Below are 14,037 nucleotides of genomic sequence, written 5' to 3' on the forward strand. Positions count from 1 at the left end.
TTGGGCCAGCTCTCAGATCCCTCCTCCTCCTCCCCCCCCTCCTCCTTCTCCCCCTTCCCCCCCTCCCCTGTCCTCCTCCTCCTCCTCCCCACCAGTTGCTCCTCATTTCCCCATGGTTCAGAGGCCCCAGGCTGGTGCTGGACCTCTTTTGTGTGTCTCCATTCTCATTCTCCTGGTGTGCTCACCTTGGCTCCTGCCTTAGATGCCATCCGTGGCTGACAGCGCCCCGACGTCTATCTGCAGTCTGGACCTCTCTTCATTCCAACTGCCTGGCCCACACCTCCATGTTCGTTCACCAGGCACCTCAATAGCAACACAGCCAACCCCGCCCGACCTGCTCCTCCCACAGCCTTCCTCCACCTCAGGAAAATGGTGCCACCAATCACCCTACTATTTGGACCAAAACTTTGGAGTCACTCTTGGCTCTGCTTACTGTGTACCCCACAACACAAATCCTCCCAGCTCTTCTTCCAGACATCTCAAACTGCTGCTCCCCACTTTCAGCACAGCCACTCTGCTCTAAGCTGGCATCATCCCCCCACTGGAAACAGCGTGAATCTCTTAGCTGGCCTCCTGCCTCTGCCCTTCCCTGTACGGCCCACCCACACCCCAGCAGCCAGAGCCATCCTTTTAAAAACAGAAGTCAGATATGCCACTCGTCTGCTCCAACGGCCTCATCCCTCAGGGTTAAAGCCGCTGTCCTTGGGAGTCCTACAGGGTCTGGCCTGTCCTCATTTTCTAGCCCTCTCCTCCTGGTCACACATCCCAGCCACACTGGCCTCGCTTCTTCTTGACGAGTACAAGCGCCTTTACGTGCTGTCTGTTCCCCTGATGCCTGAACGGCTTGTTCCCACCCTTCAGGTACCTGCTCAAACGCTACGTCACAAGTGAGGCCTTCACTTGGAAACACAACATCCCGACTGAGGTGTTTTCCTCCAAAGCACCCGCCACCATCAGGCATGTTATAGGTTGACCTCTTTACTGCCTATCTTCCCCGGCCAGAATACAAGCTCCGGGACGGCAGAGGGGTTCCTTCTGTTTCCTGGGGTACCGACACTTGGAACCGTGCACACGAGAGGTACGCCATAGAGGCTTACAGAAAGACTGAAGGGCTCCCTTAGGACACTCTTCTGCAGAAAGTGGGGAAGCTTCTTTCCCACCTAGCCTGCTTCCCGGGGCCTAAACCTTCTCACCTCAACTGTTAAGTCCTGAAATCCCACCAGGTCCAGCTGGACAGGGTGGCTGCCTCGGGGAGGGGTAGTCAGCGTCAGGAGGGGAGGGTCTAGCCACACGGGGCTGGCAATGCCAAGTTTGAGCCCCGCTCCTTACTCCCCCCTAACGCAAACTAGCCCCTGGTGAGGTGTCACGGAGGGACCCAGGTACCTGGGAAGGAGGGAAGAATGCTGAGAAGGATTTGGAAAGGTAGACAGGCCGACAATTCAATCAATTAACATGCATGAGGCCCTCACCCACGAGCCTCACAAGGTGCTAGAGAGCCGAAATCACGTTTGCTGGGGTTCCTTTTCTGGAGGCTTCATCATGCGGACAGGTAACAGAGTTTGAGGCCAGGTTTTCCTTTTCAGCTTATTCTCTTGTTTTCAGTATCTCTTTCAAACCTTTCTCTTCTCCACAAACCTTGATCACGCCCCAGCTCCCCCCCCTCCAACCCCCCTCATCAACCACTCCCCCCCTCCGCCGTCTCACCCAGAAACTTCACTTCCTACTGCACAGAAAAAAATAGAAATCTTCAGACCAGAACGACCTCCACTTCCTGCCACCAGACCTGCGTGTCTCCCTGTGCAGGGCCCTGCTCTGCTCTCTCCCTCCCAGGGCGTGTTAGAGGGGACCTGAATCAGGCCAACCTCTCCACCTGTCCTGAGCTCCTGCCTTCTGGGGGGCTTCCCATCCCTCGTCACTCACCCCACCGTCCTCATCGCCAACCTCTCCCTGTCAGCTGGCTCCTTCCCACTGAGCCTTCACACAGGTCCCTCCAGAGATGAAAGCAAAGCTAAAAATCCTCACTCACACATTTCTCGAAAGTTCGAGCTCTCTCCTTCCTCTCACGGCCACTTCTTCGTTCACCCTCACCCTCACGCAGTGGAGGGAGTGTCTCCATGGGCGTCTCTTCAACCCAGTCCTCAGCCGGCATGGGCCTGGCTCACCCCCGCACCCCTTCCCCACGCCACCCAAAGCAGCGATGGCCGGGTCACAAGGCCAAAGGCCCATTTTCAACCTTCATCCTACCTGGCTTCTCAGCAACGTCTGACATTGTTGCCCACCAAACCCCCATCCCCCAACACACTACTCTCCCTTTAGCTTCCCCGAAACCACACTGTCCAACATCAGAGACAGCGTGTGAACTAACGACTCCCCACCCTGGGCCTCCTCTGCACCCAGACTCGCATTTGGGCTGCCTACCCGCTGCCTCCTTCTGACTGACTTGCAGGCCCTCCGAAGCCAACACATCCCAAGCTGAACCAATTTCCCCTCTCCTCAGTTGCTCTCCCCAGAGCTCCCTCTTGGTGAAGACCCACTCTTTCTCTTCCTGCTGTTGCCAGCTGCCTGGCATCATCGGGCCAAGGCTTCCTTCTCCTCCCCCCCCACCCCCCATCCTATCAGTCAAGGAGGCCCCCTGAGAGGACCTGATGGGTACATTCCGTCTCCTTCTCTCCACCCCCACAACCAACACCCCGGTGCAAGCCACCACCCCTGTCACCCGGGCCACAGCGCAGCCTCCTACAAGCAGCCTCCCTCACCCACTCGCTCCTCCAGAGCATTTTTCACACAGAGCCTAACAGAGCTTCTGAAACACCGAGCTACGTCACTCACACCATCTTTTCACGGCCTCCTCGTCCCCTTAACGTCCCAAAGCCCTCACACATGCTGCAGCGGTCCTGCCCACATCTCCAGTGTCCTCTGCGCGCCCCCTCCTTCCCCACCCCTTCTTCTCCATCCTCCCCGGTCTCCCTGCCACTCTTCATTCAAACCAGCGGCCAACCTGCCCCCCTGAGGGCCTTCACCCCTAAGGCTGCTCCCCTTTTGCTCAAGCTGTGGTCTCTGCTGGAAACAACCTCCCTGAGGCCCAGCCTCAGCCTCACACACGCAGCTAAGCCTTCACACGCCTCCGCAGTCAGGTTAGGTCCCCTCCTCACCTATTTATCACCACACTGTACTTCTCCTTTGTAGCACTATGATCATAATTCATTTTGTATGTATTTATCTTTATGTAATTATCTGTTCGCTATTAGTCTACACCAGCAAACAGAAAGCAGGGCCGGGGCCGTATCTTTTTCAAGGTCCTGGCATAGAGCAGGTGCTCTGATATCTGAGTGAATTAATAGCTGCTTTGGGTGCCTAAAATGTGCTAGAAGCTTCACGTGGGATGTTCCACTTTGCACAGCCGCCCAATGAGGTATGAGCACTAGTTATAATATTCATGTGCACATTCTACCGATTAGGATTATATAAACCTGTTCAGGGTAACATGGGTAGTAAGTGCTGGCTTTACCTCCCACTGGTCTCCTCATGGCCACTACGCTATACCTCCCTGTACTCCCACAGGCTCACTCAGTGCCTGACACATGGTAGGAGCTCAACCAAGAGGGGTAGATGGAGTACCTACTACGTCACCTCTTTGGCCCTCACAGTTGCCCTTGAGAAGAATTATAATTCCCCTCTTCCAAATGAGAGAAGATGGGAGCCCAGGGGTTCAAAGGGTCACTCAGCAGTAGTTGGCCATGCCAGGCTGGTCCTAGGTCTCCTGGCTCCTCTCTCGAGTTATTATCTCCACAGCTTGGCATAGATGGGTGGAATTCTGTAGGAAAACTGAGCAGAAAACAGGTAACATAGCAGACCTGAGACTGCCATCTTAGAAAGTTCTGCTTCCAAGGATGGCCTCTGGTTAACGTCTCAGAGGACAGATTTGCGGCAGGTTCTCCTAACTGATGAGGGTGGCTCACTGAGCCCAAACTGTTTTTGGTGGTTTGTGGTTTTTGCTAAGCATCTGTTCTTCATCCGAAAGTCTGGAATTTTGGTATACGTTAGGCAGAGGATGCCTACCTGACTGGTCCTCAATAAAAACCCGGGGCACTGAGTCTCTGATGAGCTTCCCTGCTGGACAACATGTCACATGTTGTCACAATTCAGTGCTGGAGGAATTATGTGATTCTATGTGATGTTGCTGAATGGGGGTGTGGGGTGGGGGGACTCGGAGCTTGCTCCTGGCTTCCTCTGGTCTTTGCCCCATATGCCTTTTTCCTTTGCTGATTTTGCTTTCTATCCTTCCACTGTAATGAGTCGTAGCTGTGTCCTGTATGCTGAATCCCGTGAGTCCTCGGAGACTATCATGGAACCTGGGTATGGTCTTGGGGAAGCACTCCTAACACGAGATGAATCTGAGTTTTCTTTAAGAAGGTGAGGGGCATGAACTAGTAGATTAAAGCAGGAGGCATTCTAGGCAGAAGAAACGATATGAAGAAAATTAGGAACGGATAAGTCAGCTGGACATTTAACACAGCCAAGCAGAGCTGACGTGGACAGAATCAAGCATTGGCTGCAGGTGGGAGACACGGCTGTTGGAGAAGTCACGCTTGGTTGCACGATCCAGCATCGGTGAAGTGAACCAGTTGAAGTCCCACATATGGGGATCCCTGGGTGGCTCAGCGGTTTAATGCCTGCCTTTGGCCCAGGGCGTGATCCTGGAGACCCGGGATCGAGTCCCATATCAGGCTCTCTGCATGGAGCCTGCTTCTCCCTCTGCCTGTGTCTCTGCCTCTCTCTCTTTGTCTCTCTGTCTCTCACAAATACATAAATAAGATCTTAAAAAAAAAAATCCCACATATGGAATCAGTGTCAAGGAAGGGTTGAAAGAAATTAGTGTCTGGCTGTCCAGAGCTAATATCCATGGTGTCAGACACTTCTCCAAAAGGTCTCCAGAAAGTGCCACAGAGCAGCGGAAGAAGCAACATCCCAAATTACTGGCTTTTCCAAATAAACCACCTCGATATGAGGCAATCAGTCTGCTCCAGAATAACCTCCTTCCCATCCATGAGGGGCAACCATCCGCTGCTTCCTTTATCCCTCTGACATGCCTCTGCCCATCGCAGGATACCTCTGATACCTCCGCCTCTCCTCGCTCCTCAGGAGGGCTTCCTGGCACAACCCCACCCAACTGCTGAATCACTGCTTTTATTCTGCAACTACATAGCACTTACGCCTTCCCCTTATGTTAACTTATTTGCCTTGAACCCAGGGAAGCATGGTAAATTTTCCTAGGTTGTATCATAGGTATCTGCCCAGCCTCTTCCTCAGAATCTTAATGTCAGGAAGGCAGAAGAGGGACTTTCATGACCGTCTGCCTTCACCCCACCCACTTATCCTCCAGCCTCCAGCGCCGAGGGCCCCTCTAACGGAGGGCTCAGCACGCAGCCTGGCTGTTCCAAGCCCCCAGCCCGGGGAAGGGAGCACAGAAAGGGCTCCTCCGGCTGCAGCTTTGCACCCAGTCACCTTCGCTCCACATCCTGCTCTGACTGCGTAGCTGGATCCCACTAAAGGGATGGCCCTGCGCCGGGTAATCAAGCCAGTGCCTGCATTTTGCTTTCCAAATCCATCCTAGCTCTCCTGCTGGGTCCCTGATTCACCTCTACCCAGCACTCTTTTCCCTACCCAGCTGCTCTGCCCACAGATTATTCTAGAGACTGGAATCCTGCCCCTGAAACCTACTCCCTGGGGGGCCGGGCCTCCATTATCTGCTGCTGTCTGCCCTCTTCTCTGCCCTCTGCCTGCCAAGGGCTTGTCCCAGCTTATCCCCCCCACGGCCCACCCCGTCCCAGCTCACGTCCTCCTGTCCCCCACCCCCAGGCCGGCCTGGTCTAGCGAGCAAAGAGGCAGCAACAGGCTAGTTTGAATGGTGGTCTGCCCAGGCACTCGGCCATTCTTTTGTTTGTCTGTTTTTAATCTAAATTCGAATGCCTTTAAGCTGGACACACATTTTCCACCTCCCCAGAGACCCCGCAATTCCCTACTGCCCTCAAACACGGGGAAGGAGAAAACCAGCTTTCCTGAGGCTCTGTGTACCTACGGGCTCATTTAGTCTTCCACCAACCTCAAGTGAGCGACATGACTATGTCTCTGCAGAAACCCTGAGGCTCAGGGAAGCGGGACAACTGGCCCCAGTCCTACAACCACAGCCAGCAAGCCCTAAATTCAGATGCGAACCCAGGCCTCCCAGCTTCCGAAAGTCCCCACTATCTCCACTTCGCGGAGGTGGCCAGGCCGGGCGGGCCCACGGGAGGCCAGGAGAGCACGTGCGTGCACAATTAAGGTAGAGAGGAGAGAGGTGGAGGGGATGCGAACCCAGGGAGCAGCCCCGGTGACCAGAAGTGGCTGCGGGAGGCAGGCCAGAGGCCACTGCGGGAGAACAGTGGCGTCTACGCGGGCTAGGGAGAACCCAGAGGAAAAGACGGCTTGGCACGAGTGCGTAAGGGGCTCCTGAAACATCATGGTGAAGATTCTGTGTGTCAAACCGAACTGGCCAGGAAGAGAGCCGGGAGAGGGAGAGAAAGCCTTCCTTGAGAGCGTCGGGTCAGGCCTGGGGAGAGCGGGGCACAGGGCGGAGAGGCCGGGCCCGAGGACGCAGCCCGGGCCTCACACTGCAGGGACGAGAAGCTCGAGGTCAAGGAAGGGAACGTCCGTGGGGACAGTGGGGCACCCTCCAAGGAGAGGGGCAACAGCTGCAGGCAGGCTGGCGACCGAGGATTACCGGGGCCCAGAAATCCTCGGGCCACCCAAGCAGGTGTGCGGCGCTGAGTGAGGGATCCGGCGTAAGTGCAAGGGCTGGCCGCTCTTTCCAGAGGCTTCTCAGTGAGAGGGAGAGTAGAGGAGCGGCAGATGCACAGGGTCTTCCTGTTTAACAGAGGCTGAGCCAGTGGGACAGGGAAGGGGTCAGCGCTAGGGGGACAGTGCAGGGAACCGGTCGGGGGAGGGGTGCTGACTCAAGGGTGTAGGTGGAGAAGGTGTTCTCCCGTGGGTCAGGAGAGTACCTTATCCCTGAGAGAAAACAGACCCTGGGGGAAGCCCCACGGATGTTCTGAACCGGTGAGCAGAGAAGCCGGTGGGGCGCGTGTCCAGCCATGAGGCACGGGTCGCTGCCGAAAGTGAGGTGGGCCCCCCTCCCTGCTCACATCCCCCCGGAAGGGGCGCTCCCCGGGCCCCGTGATCCAATGCAAGGGGGCCCCCAGACCCTGCAGGTACGTGCAGGCGCCCCCTGCTCTTGCTACGGCCCGACCGAAGCCTGTACGGGCACCTGCCTCCAGATAACAACGTGCAGACTCATCACTGTCGCTGCAAATGGATTTCAAATTTTTCTATCAGGACTGATGAGTATTTTCACTTTTATTTCCTCTCTGGACCTCCAGCTCACTTCCTCACAAGACAGGGCCCGCCGGGGGCCATGTGGATCACTGGCCCTGTGATCCTCCAAATAAAGCCTTCCTCTGGCAAAGCAACAAATGCAGTGGGGCCTAACCCTGGCCTCAGTGGCCGCAGGAACCCTCCAACCCCGGGGATCACTTGTGCCCTGTGGCATGTTCCCCTCTACCCCCAGCACACACGCAGATACACACCCAGCTCTGCTGGGGTGATGACTCCTGCCCCAGAGGAACCTCAGTAAGAGCTACCATCTGGGCAGAGAAAGCCCCGTGGACACTGGTTGCCACCACTCCCCCCACCCCCACCCCGCCTAGCAGCTCTTAAAGACCCTGGCTCAGTGACCAAGGCGTCAGGCAGCCTCTGATGAATGCCTCTCTGGGTCCCTGCCGCCCCTCCTCCCCAGGATCCTGGCTTCCTCTAGCTGAGGTAACCGAGGAGCACAGGATTTAGAGTCAAAAGATTTGGGCTGGGGGTCCCGGCTGGTCCCTACATTCTGCAAAATCCTGCCATCATGTCTGAGCCCCGTTTTGCAAGCAGCTCAGTGGAAGCCACGGCACCTGCCTCTCCCTTCTCTCAGGGAGGCAGTAAGAGGTTAGTCGTAAGAAAGGCTATTTTCGAGGAGTGCAGGGTCCTCCAGATTTCTGGGGCCTAAGCAAGTCCTTCTGGCAGCCCAGCCTCTCTAGAGCCCCACCCAGCGCACACTCCCCAGCCTTCAGCTGCTGGCAGCTCAGGGCCCAGGGGGGACAGCTCAAATGAACTCGATGCAAGCATTTGTTTAGGCCTACTCTATGCCAGATTCCAGAATACAAACCAGAACAGACACGGGTCTTACCCGAGTTCACTCAGCTAGGGCAGAGCTAACAGAGCGAGCATCTGTTTGCAAGGTGGTGGTGGTGGTGGGGATACAGTCTCCCGGAGAACCCGCTCCATGTCGTTGGGAAGAGACCAGACATGCGTCATGGGCGTCCAGGCTGAGGAGGAGGTGGGCACACTTAGCTCCCTGAGAAACCAGGGTGGGGGCCTGGAGCCGAGGAACCAGACCCTCTAGAGCCCCTGGCCTGGCCCAGCACTGGAGCCTGAAGGGTTTGTTTTATTTTTTAAGATTTTATTTATTCATGAGAGACAGAGAGAGAGAGAGAGAGAGAGAGAGGCAGAGACACAGGCAGAGGGAGAAGCAGGCTCCTTGCAAGGAGCCTGATGCAGGACTTGATCCCAGGACCCCAGGAACACATCCTGAGCCGAAGGCAGACACTCAACCGCTGAGCCACCCAGGTGTCCCCAAAGGGTTATTTATACTCAGTGCTTCACGCTTACCATCTGGGAGATGTGGAGAATAATCCTGCTTTGGCCTGACTCACTAGGAGATCATGGAGGACAAAACGAGAACAGCAATGAGAAAATGCTTTAAAAAGGAAAGAGCTTTATAAACATGGAATTATTATTTTTTTCAGGGTCCTCCACAGTGAAAGCTGAGATAATAAGATCTGTTTGTCTAAATGCTGCCGAGCCTCTCCCATGGCTACCCTAACGGCACTGACTCAGAGGCAGCCAGCCCCGTCGCTCTGCAAATCACCCTCACCGGAATATCCCAGCTGCTACGCTTGGTACGTCCAGTGGATGGGGCCTCCTCTCCAGACCCTGCCATCCAGGGCCAATGGGTCTCAGGTGACAGCTTGCTGACAGATGGAAACACTGCGTATCATCCTACTCCCACTGCCACAGACCTCAGCTCAGAGACCTGAGAAGGCCAGCTCCTCCACCACTGCCTCTCCGGCAGGACATCCAGAGGCTGCCTGGGATAGGAGACTTCCTTCTGTGTCCAGGACCTGGGGAGGGAGATTCCAGGACCCTAGTGCCTACCCATTCCACACTGTTCAACACAAAACAGTAACAAAAAAAAAAAAAAACAAGAAAAAGGGGCAGCCCGGGTGGCTCAGGGGTTTAGCGCTGCTTTCAGCCCAGGGCGTGATCCTGGAGACCAGAGATCGAGTCCCACGTCGGGCTCCCTGCTTGGAGCCTGCTTCTCCCTCTGCCTGTGTTTCTGCCTCTCTCTCTCTCTCTCTCTCTCTCTGTGTCTCATGAATAAATAAATCAAATCTTTAAAAAATAAAAAACAAAGAAGTCTACAAGGGCTGGGTACTTTCTGTTTCCATCTCACATCCATCTTCCCTGCAGCAATGCCCATCCAGTGCAAAGTGGAATAGAATGGGGGGTGGGGGAGCGTTCAGATGATAATGTTTTCACCCAAACCATCATCCACTGTGCTAACACCCTTTCATCTGCTTCGTGAGAGGGCAGAGAGGCCAGCTGCACTCTGGATTTGAGAGGTGTCTTACCCGGCCTTTCTGGGCCTAAAACTCTCTCTCACACACACACTGAACGACACGGTCTAGGCCCAGAAGTTCCTTCACATCTTTTGCATTTTTGTCTTCCGGGGCCCTTTTAAAAATGCAAACCGTCCCTGGAGGAACAAACCATATTTCAGTGGCCCCAGCTCCACGGCACCTGTGCCCAATAAATATTTACTGAATTAAGCTGGTGACCAGATGCCTGTCCTCCCAGGCCACAGGGTGGGACCCGGGGCGGGGGCGGCCGGGCTGCGGGGAGCCACGCCTCCCCATCTACCTCACCGCTCGCCTCCAGCAGCCCCACCAGCCACAGCGAGATAACTGTGTTCAGGGAAAGTAAATCTGAAATAGCCAAATATGGAAACTGCAGGAGAGGGCAGAGGCAGCCGAGAAAGTCGGCGGCGGCACAGCGGCCCGGGGGAGTCAGCCACAAGGGCAGGGCCCCAGCGTTCCCTTAAAGTTCTCGGAACTGCCAGACCCCTGCAGGCACAGGGGGAGGCGACCTGGTCAGGAAAACCCAGATTCCCCCGACTATCCGGGTGTCCCTGGGCACCCCAGTCACCTCCCCGAACCCTGGTTTCCTCCAAGAGCCCCGTGAGCTCAGCTTGGGGGGGGGTGCTGGGTTGGGCTGGGCTGTTTCTAAACGAGCACGCTCAGTCCAACAGTTTGTGGAGGTTTGCATTCATTCCAATATTCCAGTTTCACCCCGGGGGGCTCTGGCTGGAGAAGTCCTGCAGGAGTGGGGCGGGGGGGGGGTGCCCGGGGTCCGCGGGGAGAGCCCGGGGTCTGCAGGGCGCGCGAACCGGGCTCGCCCGAAGCCCCCACCCCTCCTGCGTCCCCCGGCCTGAACCTGCTCGCTCCCCCGCTCGGCACCCCCAGTCCGCGTCCACACCACACCCGCTCGGAGCCCCCGCCCCGGCCCCCGCCCCGGCCCCCGCCCCGGCCCCGCCGCCCCGCGCGCACCCCCGCGCCCTCCCCGGGCCGCTCGCTCGGGGCGCAGGACTCGCTGGACTCGGCGGGAGGGGCGGGCGGGGCGGGCGGCCAGGCCCGGGGAGGGGGCTGCGGGGCTCGTGCCGCGGCGGCGCTTTCGGTTTCGAAGCAAACGGGACGGGCCGAAAAGCGCTCCCCGGTCCCCTCACTGCAGCCTGCGCCGCGGGGCTCATCCCCGGGCGGCGACCCGCCGGGACTCACGTGTGGCTCCGCGCGAGCGCTCGGGCGGCTCCAGGCGGCGGCCGGCGACCAGGCGGGGGCGAGGCTCTCAGCCCCGGGGCCCTGCGCGCGGACCCGGGCCGGGGACAACGGAGGGCGGGCCGGCCCCCGGGGGCGGGGCCTGGGCGGGGCCGGCGGGCGGTCGGGGCGCGGGGGCGAGGGGCGCGGGGCGAGGGGCGCAGGGGCGAGGGGTGCGGGGCAAGGGGCGCAGGGACAAGGGACGAGAGGCGCAGGGACAAGGGGCGTGGGGACGAGGGGTGTGGGGCGCGGTGACGAGGGGTGTGGGGCGCAGGGGCGAGGGGCGCAGGGGCGAGGGGTGCGGGACGAGGGGCGAGGGGCGCAGGGACGAGGGGTGCGGGGCGAGGGGCGCAGGGGCGAGGGGTGCGGGGCGTGGGACGAGGGGCGCGGGGTGCGGGGCGAGGGGTGCAGGGGCGAGGGGCGAGGGGTGCGGGGCGAGGGGCGAGGGGCGCAGGGGCGAGGGGTGCGGGGCAAGGGGCGCAGGGACGAGGGGTGCGGGGCGTGGGACGAGGGGCGCGGGGTGCGGGGCGAGGGGTGCAGGGGCGAGGGGCGCGGGACGAGGGGCGCAGAGGCGAGGGGCGCGGGGCAAAGGGGCGCGGGGTCGTGAGGCGCGGGGCAAAGGGGCGCGGGGCACAGGGACGAGAAGCGCGTCGGGGCGGGGACGAGGGGGCGAGGGCGCGGGGCGCAGAGGCGAGGCGCCCGGGGACGAGGGGCGCGGGGGCGGGGGGGGGGGGCCCGGGGGCCCGGGCGCACGCGGGGGGGCGAGGGGGTGGAGGAGGGTGGGCGCGCGGGAAGGTGCGGGGTGGGACGCCGAGAGTCAGTAACCGAGCAGTTAGAAACCTAGCCCACCCTCTCTAGAATCACAGATACTTACTTACAAATAAAAAGCATCTCAGATTTTCCCCTACGCGCCTTACCCTTCACCCCGGGACGTCGGAGCTCAGCCAACCCTTTCTTGCTTTGACCCCATGAGCTCAAGGTCTGTCTCCCTCCAATCAGCGCTTGGCGATCGTCTTTCGGGTAACGCAGACCCGCCGGCCCTCCTCGCTGCTGGTCTAGTCACCCCGTAGAGGTGTCCAGGTTGCCCTTGGACCAAGGGCTTCCCCAACGTCTCTATGGATCTTCAACACAACCTTGCCAAGTGGGCCTGGTCCTCCTCATTTCACTTAGGAGCCATCTGAGGTCCAGAGAGGTGACCTGAAGTGATGTCCCGGAACCTGGACACCCCCTACCTACAACCTGAATCCCGCTCTCCCGACTCCTAAACCCAGGGCTCTTGCTTACAGTCCCTGTCTCCGTGAGCATCTGCTCTGAATGCTATTTGTAGCCTATATAAATCTCCTCTGTGAAGGTTGATGGGACATGGAGAGCATGGACTTTGGGATGAAATAGGCCAGAACCCCAATTGTAGCCTCCTCACTTTCAGCTGGGCAACGGTGGGCCTGAGCTTTAATTGCTCATCAGCGAAAGGGGAGAATTAGTGAAATGCACAACCCAGATATGCATGGCAGCCAGGCAGGAAACAGGAGGGAGGCAGACGTTGGAGTCATGGGGAGGGGGACAGACTCGGGTGCCCTACGGAGCATGTTCAGGATCTGCAACAGCAGCCAGGCTCGGTGCCAGCCTGTCCTTCCCACCATCTCTATTTTTCCACAAAAGCCAGAAATCCAGATTCCAACTTTTTGGGTGGTGAGCTAGATTAACCACTCCATGGAGAGATGAGGCCAGTGGGCATTGCTTTAGGGCTCTAGATCCACCCCACACGCTTGTGAACTAAAGGAGACAGCATCCCTATGCTCCTGACACAAAGTAGGTGCTCTATGAACCTTATTTTCCCTCCCTGTTCCTTTATACATCTTCTTTTATGGTTGCCTACTTCCTGCCCCCCCCCTCCCCCTAGAAACTCAACATCTAGTATGCACATTTGCAGGTATGCTCTGGGATCCTGCTACTGTCACTGACTGTGATTCTATGACCTGTCTCCAACTCTCTTCCCCATCAATTGAATAAAGCAGTTTGTCCCTAGAATCATATCAGAGTTTTAGATACAATGAAATCAGATTCTGGGACAAAGAATGAATCTAATTGTGAGAAGTGAGAGCTGCATGACTTCAGGGCTAGGAATCTAAGTCGGGAGGAATTTTCGGCAGGTGTTAGTTAGAACTAAAAGACATGTTTCCAGCTCCCTGTGTTGACTGCAGAATCCTGGGTAAGGTGTCTGAAAACATAGAGAAGACAGATCCTGGGAATAGACCAGTTTGATGGAAGAGACATGATCCCTTTCCTGGGAGATCTTGAAGATGGATGGGAAGGACAGGACATAAATGTACATATAAAAGCAATATTAAATACGTGCAGTAAATGGGCTAACATTTACTGTCTTATTATGTACCAGGTACTGTGCTCAGTGCTTTATTCATATTAGCCCATTTAATCATCAGCCCTATTTCGTAGATGTGAAAACTTGTCTCTTGAACAATTTGCCCCAAATTGCTAAATTCTTGGTTTGGGAAAGGTGGGATTTCAACCTGGGAAGTCTGGTTCCGGTGCTCTTAGCCACTACACACTGTGCTCCTCAAAGAAGTGGTTCATGTAAATCCAAACAAAACAACTTTAAGAAGGAGAGAAATTTTAGCAATTTTAGGGTTCGGAAAATAGTTGCAATGTTATGAACAGAATCCAGTCGTCAAGCTAAATTCATCTATAAAAATAAGGGCATGCTTGGACTATATGCTCAATTTTTACCCAAAATAAAAGGGCTAAACTTTTTATCTGTCTCTTATAAACACCCTAAGTTTACTCCCGAATTTCAAGAAGACAAGGCTCTCAGCTGTTTCATTTGGTGGATAAATTAATAGGGTCAGAGATTGCAGCCCTGGCCGGCAACGGAAAGAGTGCGCTGATGGAGAGGGGAGGGCGCCACCTACTGGAATAGTAGATGGATGTATTTAACCTTTTCATGCTCCCTTCTGTGACAAGACTGATCAATATGGGCGGTTAGAGCAGGGTAAAAGGTCATACCTTCCATCACCTA

At 56.9% G+C, this 14,037-nt stretch overlaps 1 protein-coding gene across 2 annotated transcripts in view; it reads right to left on the reverse strand.

The window, feature by feature from the left end:
* TRAF5 (TNF receptor associated factor 5) overlaps positions 1 to 11,070 on the reverse strand; it is a 47,349-nt gene extending 36,279 nt beyond the window's left edge. The window contains exon 1 of one of the 2 annotated variants that reach the window (XM_077902197.1): positions 10,968 to 11,070. The gene's annotated coding sequence lies outside the window, so the exon portion shown is untranslated. Of the gene's footprint in view, positions 1 to 8,260; positions 8,364 to 10,967 lie in introns of those variants that run through there. The other variant, XM_077902198.1, reaches the window with a different exon arrangement.
* Between the last annotated feature and the right edge of the window lie 2,967 nt (positions 11,071 to 14,037).

This window comes from Canis aureus, chromosome 6, assembly GCF_053574225.1.
Source record: "Canis aureus isolate CA01 chromosome 6, VMU_Caureus_v.1.0, whole genome shotgun sequence".
In the NCBI taxonomy this organism is placed as follows: domain Eukaryota; kingdom Metazoa; phylum Chordata; class Mammalia; order Carnivora; family Canidae; genus Canis; species Canis aureus.